The sequence below is a fragment of the Lissotriton helveticus genome, chromosome 10 (genome assembly GCF_964261635.1).
Source record: "Lissotriton helveticus chromosome 10, aLisHel1.1, whole genome shotgun sequence".
NCBI classification, from domain to species: domain Eukaryota; kingdom Metazoa; phylum Chordata; class Amphibia; order Caudata; family Salamandridae; genus Lissotriton; species Lissotriton helveticus.
In genome coordinates, this window is record NC_136071.1 from 326141166 (window position 1) to 326158920 (window position 17755).

General features: G+C 40.5%; 1 protein-coding gene across 1 annotated transcript in view; it reads right to left on the minus strand.

The window, feature by feature from the left end:
- The window catches only part of JMJD4 (jumonji domain containing 4), a 176496-nt gene that overhangs the window by 119407 nt on the left and 39334 nt on the right, over positions 1–17755 (minus strand). The window lies entirely within an intron of this gene.

The following is a 17755-nucleotide window of genomic DNA, read 5'->3' on the forward strand; positions in this document are numbered from 1 at the left end:
CACAATCTTGGTAAAAGCAGATCAGAGGCGGATTTTTTGGAACTCATCAACTCTGGACAACATATCCGCCCTGATTACACATACTCAACTTCTAACAAAAACAAATTCAGATGATCCAATAACAAATTTTGAATACATAGTTAATAAACTTAAATGTGCTCTTCTAGATAAATTACAACAGGTATCATCAGTAAATAATAAAAAGAACAACAAAAATAAAAACTGGAATACGCCTACTGCTAAAACACTCAATAAACTTATACGAGCTCAATATTTGAATTATTCTCCATCAATTCAGGCAGAAATCAATAAATTAAAAAATCAAAGAAGAAGAGAGAAGCACAGCTACAAAAGAACGTTGCAAGACCGTAATTGGGTGGATATCCAATTAGCCGCAAAAAAATATAATCAGAGAGAATATTGGTCCCTAATCGCTAAAATAACTGGAACAAAAAAGAAACTTCAAGCAATTCCGGTCCCACCGTATGATTGGGAAATTTACTTGAGTGAATTATATAAGGCAAACCCAACCAATCCTGATGAAAAGGACGCCGATAACACCATGGAAAAGAATAATTCCCCGATTATAAACACCTCAGCATTCTCTATAGCAAAGCATATTCGAAAAGCAAAAAGCACTGGCGCCTCAGGCCCTGACCAAATACCCATCAAAGTCCTGCAAGCAGACCCCAAGGAGTGGAGTCAGATGCTATCACCCCTTTTCAATTACATTTTTAAAACTAGGAAAATACCAAAGTCATGGCAAGGGAGCATCGTTATCCCTATTTATAAAAAGGGGAACAAAAACATAGCAGGCAACTATCGCCAAATAGCACTGATGGATGCTACAGGGAAAATCTTTGCCGCAGAGGTATTGGACCGACTAAAAGACTGGGCTTTTTCGCTGGGTTTAATACCCAAGTTTCAAGCAGGTTTTAGACCTAATCACTCTGTCATTGACAATATAGCAAGTCTTCAGACCATCCTGGACAAATACATAGTACGGAAATCTCAGTCAGTATACGCAGCATTCATAGACTATTCTACCGCTTTTGATCGTGTCGACAGACCAACTTTATGGAACAAACTAAGGAGACTAGGCAAACCGGATCAACTGCTGCAGATTATAGTTAATCTTTATACCAATACATGGTGTCAAGTGCAAATGGGGTGTGAAAATGGTCTGACAAAAACAATTAGAACGGCTAATGGACTTAAACAAGGGTGCCTTTTAGCTCCGAGACTATTTTCCTTATACCTCAGTGACCTGCCATATTATCTACAACAAGGAGCAAGTCTGCCACCAAAGATTGCTGCACAAAGTATACATGCCCTGCTTTATGCCGACGACATTGTGAGGTTGGACCTTACGCCCTTTGGTTTACAAGAGCTCCTAGATATTTTACATAAATATTCAAAGGACAATTTCCTAATTCCAAATTTAACGAAAACAAAAGTTGTTTCCTTCTCTGGCAGGAAACAAAGCGCTAAGTATTGTTGGAGGCTCGGCGGAGAAAAAGTAGAAGAAGTTGATGAATACACCTACCTCGGTAGGATCTTCTCAAAGAATTTAAAAAATACAAAGCAGATAAATAATTTAAAAAGAAAATCAGAACTACATGCCGGGGCCCTCTCCAGACTCTACTCTGCTACAGGGAACAGGCATTTCTCTTCATTGCTAAAAATATACAGAGTAAAAATCCCCCCTGTTTTATCTTACGCTACGGAGCATATTCCTATAAAACAGTGGGCTTTTATGGACCAAAAAGAAGGGAAAATCCTGAAAAAAATCTTGAAGGTCTCAGAATCCATACCGGTCCAAGCTTTAAGACTAGAATTCACACTTATAAGTTCCTATGCTATAGCTGTTGCCAATGTTATCAGGTGGGCCTATAATCTCCTTCACGCAAAAGAAGAAACACTACGTTCCCTGTTAAAAATCGAGACTTTTGAATTAGATGCTTCAAAGCAAACATTCTTCAGGAATATGATCGTGGTATTCCAAATTGCCAAAATCAGTACGGATATTTTGCTCACCTGGTCAGCTTTGCAATTGAAACATTTTTTAAAAAGTTTCACCTCTAAATTGAGTTTTGAACTTGATTTCGCTCATTGTAACAAATTATCTACTTATAAACTCTTCGTTGAATCATTGGAGTACAAGCAGGGACAGCCTTACTTAGGGTTTTCCCTCATACATGGAGCAAGGAGGGCAATTACAATGTTGCGATTAGGTATCCTACCAGTGCTAACCTTTACATCAAGATGGACACCCGGAGGATCCCCATTATGTACCCTTTGTCAAGGGGGCGACCAGAACATTGAGCACCTCCTATTTGCATGCCCAAGCTCCAATGTAGTAACAGCACGGTCAAGATATCTAGAACCCATATACCAAAAATGTAGAATTTCAACAGTAAAGGAACTACTACTGGTGTGTAAACACCCACCAAATGAATTTGTATGTTATAACTTTTATAAATTTTTAAAATCTTTTTTAACATTATATTAATTTGTGATGAATTTTCATTTTGTAAATTGTTTTACATAATATTTGTGGTCCTCAGTTGAGTACCGAAACAAATAAAAACTTTTTGACTTTGACTTTGATTATAGAACAGCCTATTTGGAAATTCTTAAGCTCAATAGAGATGATCTGATTTTCTGTTAAGTTCTTTACTGAGAGTGGCAGTTCGTTCACATGTTTCAATGAGCACCCCGTAAACCAGCTAATTGTATTCAACTTCATTATTCTGTTATTTGATTGGAGTTATAAATATTTAATATGGGGTGGTGCTCCGCAAGAAACTGCTGCTCTGTACATTAGAATCCTCCTTTTATAGCTTATATTCAATTGCACTTTGTATTATGCTGCTAAAAACGATTTATATTTGATTGCACTTTATTATAATATGCTGCTATTCATTGAACATTTGATTGCACTTTATAATACTATGCTGCTACCTGTTAAGGGCTATATACTCTTTGTGTTATAAATGTTATGTATGTTATTCTTTGATACAAACTACTAGCCCCTATCTGCCTACTGTGTTTACACTGTGCATTGCTTATAATTGTACGTTGCTGGTATTTTAATCTGTGCTTTTATGGATATGTATATCCGAATAAAGATTTATTGAATAGAATTTAGGAAAGGAAATGGTAACACTCATCGACTTAGCAAGGACAATTGGCCTTCTATCTTCATTTATTCTGGCAATCTCTCAAGGACTCCTGCATTAAAGGGCTCTTAAGAGGTTAAAAGCACTAGGTTTAAGGAAAAGTGCTAGAGCTGTCATCCTTAGGGTGTCTTCCCTCAATAGTTTTGCTTTTTAACTGCATGTTTTGCTATAGCTTTTAGTTTGCCTTAGGACTCTGAACACCTTACCACTGCTGATTAGTGCTAAAGGGCATGTGCTTCTTGCCAAAACATGTGTATAACTGGTTTATACCTGATTGACATATTTAATTTACTTCTAAGTCCCATGTTAAGTGGTATACCAAATACCCAAGGCCTGGAAGTTAAATACTATTAGTGGGATGCAGCACTGATTGTGCCACCCACAGAAGTAGCTTTTTATACCTGTCTCAGGCCTGCCACTGCAGTGCCTGTGTGGGCAGTTTACTGTCACTTCGATTGACATTTAAAACTACTTGCCAAGCCTTAAACTCACATCATTACAAACTAGTCACCGCTAAGGTAGACCCTAGGTAGCCCTAAGGGCTCAGTAAAAAGGCAGGACATGTGCTGTTATGTTTTGCATGTCCTAGTAGCGACACACCGCAAAAAGATGTTTTGACTACTGTGAGTCCTACCCCTATCAAAAGCTAGCATTAGGAATTCCCTTATACCCTTTTGTGTGTTAATTCCTGATCATAGAGGAGTAGCTGTTTCATGTTTTATATAGTTGGATTGGTAATGATAAATCCTGCTTGCTGGTGAAGTTGAATTAGACCTGTTTTAGAAATGCCCCTTTTAGAAAGTGAACAAATCAGAGGGGGTTGGGCCAATTTAACGTCAGTTAGGCTAGGCCACTATGACTTTGTAAACATATAAATGCCAGTACTGACTTTTCTTTAACAAAACAATGATTTCTATTTGTGATCACACAACTCAATTGATGCGCTCACCATTTATTTACAGTATTTATGACATACTTTTTTAAATAAATTTATCATTAAACTGATATAAACAGAGGAACCGCAGTCTTCATGAACTGTATCAATTCACATTTTCTGTGTGACCCACATTAAATAAACAGCATCATGTTATGGCCATATTGAATTGTTACATAAAACAACACATCAAACATTTATAAGAACATATATCAATCCATGTTCTAGTTCTGAACTTTGAAAAACAAAAGAGGCCTGCATATGCTAACCACAGGAGCCTCTAATTTTTTGGCCAACACCAAATGCAAACCTGTCCTGTAACTGAAGGCCTAATCCAGGGATCTACACATTGAATTATTCTACTGCAAGATTCCCTGCGTGCCTTACTTTTGCTGTTGAAGCATTTTAAACCAGATATCTGTATGGGGTTATCCTAAGGACTCAGAACTTATTTAAAGCTGAATGCTGACTTAAATAATTGTAAAGAAACAGACAAGCATAATAGGAAGCGGCGCCAAGAATTTGGAACTCGCTTCCGCCATTCATCAGAAAAATTGCCTCAACACCTCTCTTCAAAAAGGAAGCAAAATTATTCTTGATGAGCAAATTCCTCCCTTAAAATCCGCAGAAACACCACGCCAGCTTACAACCTCAAACTTGCCTATACTCTCCGTTCACTGATATTTCGTAGCTAAGACGTGCACAATCTCGAATTGATTCTTACTGATCAGAACAATTCTCTAATCTGCTTTATCCCCCAAACTCTGTTTTGCTATGTTGTTACTTTGTATGCGTTGTTTTTGTATACCACGTTTTTACTAAGCGTGCTATTCATGCCTTGCTCACTATGTAAAGCGCTCTGTTACCCTACCTTGAGTCTGGTTCGCGCTATAGAAAACTCTAAATAAAATAAATAAATAAGTAATCAACAAACTGAAGCCAATGTAAGTGAAGAAGTGGAGGGTGTGCTTTTAGAGTACTTTTCAGCCCACAATTAAATTCATTCAGAATACTGATAAATGTTTTTTTCTGCTTTCCGCATTTTTGTTAATTTGATGTAGTGTCCTGCAGTTCTTAGTCCTGAGGGGAGCCCCATACTGATATTGGGTTCAAAACGTGTCGCCAGCTTTAGATAACCAGGGAGTGTGTTTGAAAAGGAAGCAGGGCACACACAGAATCTTGCAGTAAAACAAATCAATGTGTAGATCCCTACTTTAGGCTTTTGATTACAAAACAAGTTTGCACCCCCTGGTGTTGGCCAAAAAGTGTTGGCCAACTAGACGCTTGGCAGTTCGGGCTGGACTTTTCCCATGAGGCACAGGGTCAAGGCTGATTTGCATATGGCCATGTCTGACCTGGGGTGGTGTGGAGTGCAAAAAAACGATGGATTTAGGCCCAGATCTCTGTACTGGGGTGAATGTATGACATTTTTTCTGCATTCTGTCCATCAATTGTTGTTTTTGCATTGGCCAAGCAGACCAAGCACTTCACTCTACAAAGGTCCAGTGTTTGTGACCTGTAATTTCAAGTTACACTGCTCAACGCCGATCCAGACTACCGTCTCTGTGTCCAAGCCAGTGCCCCCGCACAAAGAAAGTCTTGCAGCACAGACCCCAACGTTGCCTTGGTGACTAGAGATTCTCCCGTGATGTTGCATCGGACCAGCCTGCCCCCATCAGAAGAGGCCGTGCTGCATGCCGACATCGGCGCTCATCACACCCCAGAAGGGAGGGCCCTCCCAAGAGAGAGACATTGTCATATTCCGGGGCCCTTTGTGTTTTGCTTAGGCCGCTGAGTCTGTTCCAGCGCTCCTGCTACTCCAGCTGGAGCCCAGATACCGTTTAGTGCAAGGTCCCACTTCCAGACCTGGGTGCTGTGTGCGGCCAGGAGTGCCTTTACCATCTGGTCCAGAGTAACCCCAGAAAGCTCCACATGGTGCTCCTTTGAACCCATATGAGATCAAATCATTAGTACTGCTAGCACTGTGATTATTTCAATGACTGTAAAGAATTCATAACTTCAAACTTACTGATGATTTTTGTCATTTTGGCCTTATGTATTTATAATATAACAAACTATTTTTATAAACCTGTGTGGAATCTTTTTGTGGTGTATTCATTGTGTTACTGTGTGTGTGTGTTGCACAAAAACTTTACACATTGCCTCTTTTGATAAGCCTGCCTGCTCTGTGCTAATCTACCAGAAGTGAGCACAGGTTATCTCAGTTGTGTATCTAGCTTACACTGACTAGATTGGTGGCTTCTGCCTGGCCTGGGTATATACCTTAGCTAACCACAAACCCATTTCTTAAAAAGGTTATGGATTGCAGACTCAATGATATTATCTTCTGAGGCATGGACAGATTTGAAGTGGTGGCTAAAAAGACTAGACATATGGAATGGCAAAGCTATATTTGGAAATGTGCCCGAATTCACCTTAGAAACAAATGCCAGCATTTTATGGTGGGGAGCTCGATTGAACAACCTGGAAACTGGGGGAGAATGGGGGAAGGAAGAAAATGTATTTAACATAAATTGTATGGAGTTAATGGCAGGATTGAACAGCTTGATGAGTTTCACGAAATACCTAGAGAACACTCAGTTTTAATTTGTATCAACAATGTTCCAGCAGTTTCTTATATCAATCGCTTGAGAGGTTCAAGTTCAAAGCAACTAGCAGATTTTGCTAATGAAATATTGTATATCTGCGGAGAATGCAAGATTTTTTTGGTGACAGGTCATATTCCAGGCACTCAGTATCTGAGGGCAGACTGGAATTTGAAATATATCAAAGATTACAGTGATTGGCAATTGAGCTAAATCATTTTCAGGAAAGTATCAACTTTATGGGGCTCAATAGAGGTTGATTTGTTTGAAAGCAGACTCACATGTCAAGTGACAAGTTATTCCAGTTGGAGACCAGACCCAGGGGCCACAGCAGTGGATGCCTTTGTACAGGATTGACTGATGGAGAAGACGTATGCTTTCCCACCTTTTACAATGATTCAGTGAGTGTTGTGGAAAGTATCGAAGGAGAAGTCCAGGATTGTTCTAGTAACTCCATTTTGGACTTCACAAGTTTGGTTTCAAGGGATAATAGAGGTTGCTGTAGAGGAACGTCGTTTTATACCAGTATCAGGGTTTACTGGTGAGCCCAGAAGGACAGGAACATCTTTTGGTAGTTAAAGGAAAGTTTAACCTTCTTGTGTGGAGGATCTCAAGAGTTCTGGCCTTTCAGAAAAGCTAAGGATTTACTGGATAAGGCATAGGCACCAGGGAAAGATATAAAAGAGTTTGGTGTAAATGGAGCATTTGGGTCATGGAAAGAAATATGGATCCCGTGGAGGCTCCTATGACACATCTGGCAAATTATTTTGCTGAACTATTTAACTCAGCCCTATCTTACAGGACAATCAATTGTTAAAGGTCAGGTGTGTCAACTGGCCAGGTATTGGTAAGTGACGCTATTGAATGTGAGCCTCTAATATGTAAAATGATTAAATGAATTAGGCTTAGTGGACCTAGCTCACAGTGGAGACTAGAGGGGTATCTTATCTTCTCTCCCAACCTGGAGCCAAAATAGTAGATCTGGTCCAGTTGGACAGAACACCACATTGAGGAGAGGAAGAGATACCCTTTCTAGAATACCCACTTCTGGTATATGAGGAATAAGAAAGTAGAAGAAAAAAAAATGAATTAGGCTTAAGAGACCATCTAAAACTTATTTTATTTCTTTGTGGGATGTAAATGTTGTGTTTAAACTATTTATTTTATGGATAGGGAATTATTACCTCCACTGAAACAGATATTTCAGAAGCTAGCAATCCTTTTATAATTAATATCTTTCAAAAGGGCATCAGATATTAAAGCTCTAGAGATTTGTAACAGATTTTACTAATCAGATTGTGGACATTTTCATATTTGGAAGAGAACAAAAACGATGGGCCTGGTTTAGACATCAGCGGATGGGTTACTCCATCACAACAGTGCCAGATATCCCATCCGCCGAAATATAAATCCCATAGGATATAATGACATTTATCTTTTGGTGGATGGGATATTTGTCCCTGTTTTGACGGAGCAACCTGTATGCGAATATCTAAACCAGGCCCAATGTCTGGAAACTTTTTCTATACTTCATTTCAGGATTGTCCAAAACAACACGTGGTAAGTTGCATGAAAGTATACGAACAAAGAATACTAGAATAAAGAACTGATGATGAAATTCAATTGTTAATATTCTATGTGAAACCATACGATGCAGTATCTACCGTTACATTATCTAGATGGGTTGGATCAATAATGAGTGAAGCAGGCATATATTTATCCACATTTGGTGCACATTCTGCTAGAGAAGCAATGGCTAGCAAGGTGTTTTGGGTTGGAGGAACCCTTTCGGAAATCAGGAAAAAGGCACATTGGTCAAATGCAAGTACTTTTACGAATGTCTACCTAAGACCCATGAAGCATGTGACCAGTCTAGTTATGGAAAGCTTTAAACATGCTTCAGGTCTTGTAATGAAAGTGATTCTCCAATTAACATGCAGAGAGAATCTTGATTACATTAAAGACAATGGAGGAAGTAATTATCACACCCACCACAACCTATGATTATATGTACTTAGGTCAAATAGGAAAGGGTATGTTTAAAAAAAGAGAATAAGAATAACAGAGAAAAGAAGAAATTGATAGTTGAGATGATTATTTTCCTAGAAGAAAAAAAAATAATTTTGATATTAAACTGTTCAATTGGATAAGATTTGCCTATAATGCTATTCACATTGAGATGATACTTTTGACATTTGTTTCTGTTCTGTAGGAAGCAACCCTTAACTGGATTTCTTCTGTTGGAGGAAAGATGGAGAACTTGGAGATGTTTTACATTTAATAAGATGTTTGAGATGCTTCAAGTTTATATCCAAGTTTTCTTTGTGTCATAGCCTAAAGAGATATATAGCTGTGTGAGATGGACATATATACTGTGTTATGATTCCAGAATCAAACATTTTACTTTGTGCAGTGTTTAAGTCTTTTAAAGGGCTGCTTGTGAGGCAGCAATAAAGGTTTATACACGATAGCCTCCAGTCTTTAATGAAATCAAGATTCTCTCTACATATTAAATGAGTAGATGTCTGAAACATCCTGACGCCATAATTGTATTTGGTAATTGATTAATGATCTCCTGCTCTCAGATTGAAAATTTACTATTAAGACCAGAAAGTCCTGAACTAGCCGTCTCCCTCGGTGATCATGTCTAACTTGGGGAGAGGATGTAGCCTAACGGTTAGGGTGGTCGATCTCAAATCTTGGGAACCGGGTTTGAGCCTCGACACCGACGCTCAATATCCTGTGATTCTGGGCAAATCACTTAATCTCCCTGTGGACAACAAAAGAATGTGTCCTCGTGTAACGAAATTGGTGCTCATGTAAAATGCTCTGATAACTGATACCATCTGGTCAAGTTTGCGCTATATAAAACTATGGGGAAAAAAACTGGAGAATAGCCATTATCATAGGTTTATGAAGAATAGGAACAGGGCAGATAATTAATTCTGATATGCAAAATAAAGCCTCATTAGGACACAAGACTTTAACCAAGATTTCATTAGACCCAAAGGAATTCTTTGACAGGAGGCGAGGATTATGCTCTACTTTCTTCATCCCTTCTCTTAAAAGAATTTAAACTTTCCTTCATGTTTACTAGGAAATATTTCATTTGCAAAGGTACAAACTGTTGGAAAATTAAGAAACTGTTGGAAAATTTACAAACAGTAGGCAGAAGATCAACAAGTTGTGTACAGGAGCTGTGTGCATAAAGGAAAGAGGGCTTACGTAACAGAACATGGAAAACATGTAGTATTTGCTAATTGATGTTGAACAGAAAAAAACAAGCTTTCATATTAAACATGCTGTTTAAAAACAAAAGAGGTCAGTTTACTGGCCACAGATGTCAAAGAGAAACCTGAAACAAATTGAGGTACACTATATGGAACAGCACTCGCATATGCCTTTTCTCAGAAGAGGCATAAACTATTTGGCTGAAGTAATGGTATGCCTAAATTTAAGCATGACTGAAGCCCACCTGAGGGTGACATGTTTGAAATAAAAAGGAAATAAAAGTAAAAACATGCATATGTTTCAGCATGGCTCTCGCCGAGAGGTTAGTGATGTTCAAATGGAAACGTTCAACATCTGCTGGATAGAAAGGCAATTAAAAAGAATCTCATTCCCGGACAAAACTTGGGAAATTATTACATTTAACAAAAAAAAATGAAAATTACAAAAAAAGAATATTGTTTGGCCGGCAGTTAACTCAATCAGACTGGATGCCAGCATAACGTGTACCTTTTTGTTTCATACAACGGCCTCGAGAAATGTACTTGCTATGGCGAATCAGATTTTGGGCCTACTGGCCTGGTCTGGATAGGGAGCTCGAGCTGGCAAAGAACAGGTGTTCTATTAATGCTAATAGTGAATGAGCAATAAAGAATGTTTTAAATCTTATGTTTTATCTTGTCACATTTGCTTTGCGTTCGAAGATAGAGGACAGATGTCAGCTCATTCTTTCTTAAAAATTGGTGCCTACTTTATCCTGGAGATTGGTGTTTACAAAATCCTCTAACTTGGCAGTCAGAAAAGAAAGAGTAAAGTGAACTGCCTGACAATCATGCTGGGTACAAGCAGTGTGGAACAAAAGACTGTAGGCTGCCGTTTTTTTTCTAAAACACAACATTTTTAATAGCTTGTAATTAAACTGTATAAGTATTTCAAAATATATTTCAGTAGTTAGGAAAGCACTTTTTTGTAATTCTGAAGTGTGCTGGAAACAAAGATTTTAATAGGATCAAACTGAATGAAACACTTTACTTGGAGATGCGCAAATGATAAATATTTTCTGAAACCTGATTTCCATTTCCGCACATTATCATTTGTATGCTATATTGTTTTATTAGTAAAATTGCATGTCAGTGGGAATGACTGTGGCCATGTCAATGAAGATGTGCTGTCTGTAATAAGACTGCACTACCTCATCAGGCTTTAGCAATACATTTATTAAAAGAGAGTTTTTAAACATGAACTGAGAAACATTCCTGCTCCCGCCCTGATAATATTGCTTTTAGTGGACCAAGAGGCAAGTCAGAGGTCATGTGTACCCTATATGTTGGCTAGATTTTTATTAGGCATAGAGCAAACGTTTAGTCTATTAAATCAGACAAAAGAGTTGTTGGTTGGCAGACATACCAAACTCACATATTTGAAGGTTCTGTCATGTGTGATAATACAGAAAAGGGTGATTCTGAGAAATAAAATATTTTGCTAGGATGACATAATTTGAGACCAGTTTATGGATCTAGCACATTACAGTTAGGTTGAGTGGATTATTCAAGTCACTAGACCTACAGGTCTGGTAACATTTATATGTTTTTGAAGGCCTGAACAAAATAAGACAAGCAACAACAGACATGGAGTGTGTAAAAAGGGAGTGATAAATGACAAACACCACAGTGCTAATGATGTGATAGTTGACAAAAGAAAGCAGTGCTAAAGATGTAACTCATAAGCTTTGTAACATACTTGTGTGCTTATTGAACATGTGCAACATGTGAGATCTAACAATTTCAGTGAATCTGACATCATTTCATCCTAGGCCATCAGCAATGTTCATATACATCCACGATATCAATTTCCATATACTGTAAACATTTTAAGCTGGATTGTATTTTGTTCAGAATATATTTCGAGCTACGCAATCCTAATCTTGTGCTATTTAATACTAACTCTCTACCCTTTCCAACATGTTGGGTAAACAGAGATTGCAAATCAGACAGTCTCTCAGTTGGCCGTGTCCCTTCTCTGAAGAAAAATAGGCTACACTTGGCATTTTTAGGCAGGAACCTGAGAAAGGCACATTTGCATATATGATTGGCCCCTACCACAAAAGCTTCCGAATTATAGAATATAATGGACCCAGAGTACGTACGTATTAATTATGCATAGCCATCCATTAAGCATATCCATCAGTCTAGTTTCGTATCTCTAAGCGAGTCAATGCGTGTGGCATTAGGATGCCCAATCCTGACCTTTCCATGCTATTGAGACTTACATTACAACACACTGAGGAGGCAAAAGGCTGAAGGATGTCTGAAGGTTGTTTGTGCTCACAGCAGACTACACTAGCAGATTGGACTGCATTGCTTTTTTTTGGAGCGGGACCATAGTTAATTCACAATTGATTTTTGCATGCAACGTAGACCTGGAGGGTTATCAGGCAGTGTGAAGCTCCCCAAGTCGATTTGAAGGAGAAATGCCAATTGCCCAATTCAGACCAGATCTTCGCCAAAGCCTAATATTGTGATAATTTCGGAGTCTACAATGGGGATACTGAAGAGTGATGGTGGCTGGGCACTTAATGCAATTAATCTGATTGCTTTTAAAAGACAATTTTCATAAGATACATATGAAATGGGAAGAGAAGTGCATGTTTCCTTATTCTGAGATTTCATGAATGGTATAGGAGGAACTGTACATGGATCATGATATAGATACTTCAAACTCTATCTCTTTCCATTTATGAAAGATATCACAAACTTCTACCTTCAAGAAACAACTCATCCAGAAATAAACACAGCTACTGGATTCCCCCCTCCCCGAGGATGCTACATGAAGAATTTCCTCATACATACAAGTTAGACTCGCACCATGCCCTAAGAGTCTTGTACAAGTTTCTTTTACTTTACATCACGGTTTACATTTAATATGCTTACATGCAGATACAACTTAATCAACGTGATTCTCTAAAGTGAGGCGTTAATAATGCATGTCTTCTTACAATAATAAACTGTGACATAGTATTAAAGAAATGTCTGCATGTTTTTGACCATTGTACGTGGTAAACAAAGAGGGCAGATGCAATACGTTTTCTCCTAACAGCTGCTTCCTACAGAGAAAAGCTGTACTGTCCAATTAATGTTTCACTGAGAAGTCCTGGTACAGCTTATAGAGACTTAATGCCACCACCCATAATAAGTAGTTATGCCACACAGCTGCTATGCTTATGTCCCAACCAAAGTATTGCAGAGGTGCTGAGAACTGCTGTGCATTAGTAGCGTAATATCCCTGTTGAGAAATGCTGCCACTAACTAGTAACAATTTATTATATCAGGCCTGCAGAAAAGTGTTTGTACTGATCATTAGGGGAACTGAAGCTCTATAAAGAAGTGCCAGAGCGGGCCAATGCAAGTACTAAGAGCTAGTCTATCTTGTTAAAAATATAGTAGCTGCATTGAGGAGTGGTGTTACTGTCAATTTGTAGAGCAGTCACCCTGTGGATCAGTGCCAATAATGTAACATTTAAAGTGTTGCAGCAATAATGAGCTTCACCAGCACTAACGTAGCATGACTGTAGGAAGGTAAGATAATTCTGCATGTGTACTCCCACTTTTTCGAACCAGATGACCACATGTTTGACTAGACGCCAACATACTTTTTTTGCGGCCTTTACTCTCCGTCCTGATTTAGCAAAATCTGAAATGTTTGCGTCATGGGACCATGATTAGTGTTGTTCCGTGAATTTACCTGAACTTCTATGTTTGAAGATTCACAAGAAATCTATAAAGAAATTTGATAAGCCCTGAAGAAGTCCGGTCACAGACGAACCGCGTTGGCTATTGATTTTAATCATCTTTGTGAATAAAAGAACCTTTTTCAAACTGAAGAACCCGACTTTGAAATTCTTGGGAGAGGGAGAACGCTCTGAGACAATATTGAAATTTGTATACAACATTGTTGAAATGGAACAAACATTGTAATAACAAGTGATGGGTGCGGGGTCACCATTTGTGCAGTACTCCCACTTTTTGACTGGTGCTAAGCTGGTTTTTGACTATTCTGACTGGGATCCTACTAATCAGGACCCTAGTCTATCTGCTTTCTCTCTAAACTGTTATGTTATGTACTTCAGTACACTCCAGATTGGATACTGGGGTACCCTTATCAGTCCTTAGTATATGGTACCCAGGTATCACGGGCATAGGTACACCAGAGGCCTCCCTTGGGCTGAAGCATGTATTATGCCACCCATGAGAGGCCATGCAAAATGGAACTACAGGTCTGCCATTGCAGCCTGTGTAAGTTGATGCATGCACCACTTACTTAAGATATAGGTTTACTATATCCAAGGGTCACTGCACTTAAAACCTATGAGTCATCCATCTAGCAGGCCTTTACAATCCTGAAGGCAGGTGCTTGGTTCCACACTGACGGGAACCGGAGCCTGTGCGCGAGCGTTCTAAATTACTCAGATCTCTTGACAGCAAATTATTTAGACCCCACATACAGTTCCATACTGAAGGCATTTGGAGTCTCTGCACGAGCGGTTTATAATTCCACTAGATCTCTCGAAAGCGACTTGATTACACCCAATGTGCCGAGGTGCCGATTCATTTGTGCCCTCCCATTTCGTGATTTCACCAGCTAGGAGTATCCTTTCGAACTTGATAGTCTGACGGTCTCATCGCCAACACAGACCGAAACGTCGACTGCGACATCTACTTCTATGTACATTTGTTGATTTGAAGGAATTTTGTCTGATGTATCAGATTGTTTCCCTCTACCATTTTGTAGAATAGATGTTTACATAGTTACTTTGTAGGCAAATTTATGTCACCTCTAGAACTATGTTTGGTTGATTTCAATTTCTTTCTCCCTAGTTCTCAATTGTTCATATATTAAATATATGTTTTGTTTGAAGTAAATTCTGCCCCGTATGTTACACTCTATGTTTCTATGACACTAATCTGCTAAGCAAAATCATTCTTTCATTGTCAGATTGTCAGTAGTTCACCACTAGTCAGGGTTGAACCTCCACAATTGTTTATGAGATATTATCTCTGAAATTCATCTACAAACAAAATCCCTTGTAGGCAAATTTTCACTTACTTTAATCCCTTGGGCTGAAGCATGTATTATGCCAACCATGAGAGGCCATGCAAAATGGAACTACAGGTCTGCCATTGAAGCCTGTGTAAGTTGATCAGGGCTCGAAAAAACATTAAAAATGCACTAGACCTGCTGGTCGAGTAATCTACAAAATCTCCCCGACCTAACTGAAATGCACTTGACCTTTGACTCTGAAAGCTGAGCAAATGTGACAAGTTAACAAGATTTAAAAGCATTTTTATTTCTCATTTACTTTGTGAGCAATAAAGATGCCTTTAAATCTTGCTATCTTGTCACATTTCCTCGGCTTTCAGAGGCAGAGGTCAAGTGTCAGTTTGTATTTCTACTAGCCCTGAATTAATCTGACTAGCAAATGCGAGCGTCGAGTGAATTTTTCGAGCCCTGTTGATGCATGACCACTTACTTAAGATATAGGTTTACTATATCCAAGGGTCACTGCACTTAAAACCTATGAGTCACCCATCTAGCAGGCCTTTACACTCCTGAAGGCAGGTGCTTAGTTCTACGCGAGAGGGTGCCCCTGCATGAGCAGGACACTCCTGCAGCCTACAGAGTCCATTCTCCCGGGTTGCCAGTGAAGCAGCCATACTTATGTAGAGGTGCATTATGGGACCGCGTGATGACCATCTCAAAAACGACTGCAAGTAACCCTATCGTGTTTGGTGGCAAACATGTTGGAGTCATACCCCCAAAACGTGGGAAGTATGATTCCACCCCTCAGAAACGAGCTTTGTTGGGTCCCTGGTGTTCCCGGTACCGGCCTTCTAATCCCAGGCAGCGCAAAATGGTTGCTCCCGACCAGAGACACATATCTGCCCTCCTGCTGCTGAGCCAAGCTCGAGTAGGGGGAGGCAGAACAATAGGTATCCTGTCACAGGGAGGTGTGACCACCTCCCAGACAGTATTTAGCGTATTAGGGCTGGTTGGGTGCACTTGCCAGTGACCAAAATTCTGCATGAGGGGCACATTTGGTGTCCCTGTGCATAGTCCAGTTCAAACCAGTCCTGGGAGCCATTGGCCCCTGCTCTGGCACAAAACTGGACAAGGGACATGGGAGTAACCTCCCCACTGTCCAGACCCTCCCCTCGGAGAGTCCCCTGAATCTGTCCAACCCTTCCCCGTGGGTACAAAAGGGCTTACAGGGCCCTATATTCGACATGGACAAGATTCTGAACCAGAAACCTCTGAACTTTGACCGTCTGGACACTCTGGACTTCGCTGGACTTCGTTTGGGCCAGTCTGAAGCATTGTCTGTGCCCGTGCACCATAAGGGCTCCGTGCAGGACCTGTGAAGCATCAAGGAGAACTGAAGATATCTCCGTTGGAGTGAAGGAGTCACTCCCTGCAACCCTAGGTACCACATCACATCTGACCGATCTGCTACTCCTGAGCTCCTACGGACTCTGATGGCTCCAGCAACACAGGAGGTGGGTTTCACCATCCCTCGAGGTCCGAGCTGCCCTCTTACCAAGTTTGAGGCCAGAATCCCTTGTGGGGGCTGCAGTACCCGTACCCCTGTGCACTGCGTTCATTTGCAAGTGCATATGCTTGTTGGCGTTTCCCGAGCAAGTGCATTGGGCTCCGAGTAGCCCCAACCTCTGGCACCATTTCCTACCAAGAACTCCGGCCTCCTCGCACCGAGTGCTCCGTGGGCTGCTGTTTGGTGAAATCGCTCGAGCTCCTCTTGCAACTCCTGTGCCTCAGGCCTGTGGGTCCAATAGAGGGTCAACTTTGCTCTTGGGCTCCCCTGGTTGTGCAAGGCTTGCCTTGACTCCCCTGTATTTGGTGAGTTTTCTGGGCCTTGCTGGTCAAAACAGTAACCTTCCTTGACCTTCTGCGTGGGTTGCCGATGCCAAGGCTTGTTGGTGCTTCCGCCAGAAACCGAACCCTCAGCACTTGACATCTTTCGTGGGACAGCTCGCATCTGGCTCCTGGTCATCCTCGACGTCTCTTGGTCCCTGTGGCTGCAGAGTCAAGAACTTCATCAACGCACCTGAAGCACCCAACATCGGTGGGCATTCGTCTACTTAGCCCCTGGTCACTCCTGAGTGAACCAGACTCTGTCCCCTCTGCTTTCAGGTACTCTTCGAGCAGAATCCACCTTTGGCTAACACCTTACGCTCTCTTCATTGGCTGCCGATTAAGCAGAGGATCCAATTCAAAGTGCTTTGCATGTCTCACAAGATTCTCAAGGGCTCTCCTGCTCAGATTCTTCTGAATCTTTTGTCTCTTTATGTTCCTGTCCGATGTTTACGTTCCTCGGACCTTGAATTGGCAGTAGTCCCCCGGTTTAAGCGCAGCCGTGCTGGTGGCCGTTCCTTCCGAGTACGTGCTGCGGCTTTGTGGAACTCCCTACCTGTAGAGATACGTACTCTTGGCGATCTGCTCTCGTTCCGCAGGGCTGTCAAGACTTTTTTATTCCCCTAATCTGTTCTTCCTCTGTTTTCCCCTTTTAGCTGTGTTATGTTGGTACCTTGTCGGGCGCCAGGACGCTCCTTTGCTGGAGCAGCTGTGCGAGTAACAAATGATTATAACATAACATAACATAACATTTGAACAGACACTTTTCTTCTTTCCAGCAGCGGCTCCTTTTCGAAGTCCTCCATTGGGTCCGACGGCGGTTGCTGATGCCACTTCAGACCTATGCACCTGGCTTCCCTGGGATAGGTAACTGGGGTCTA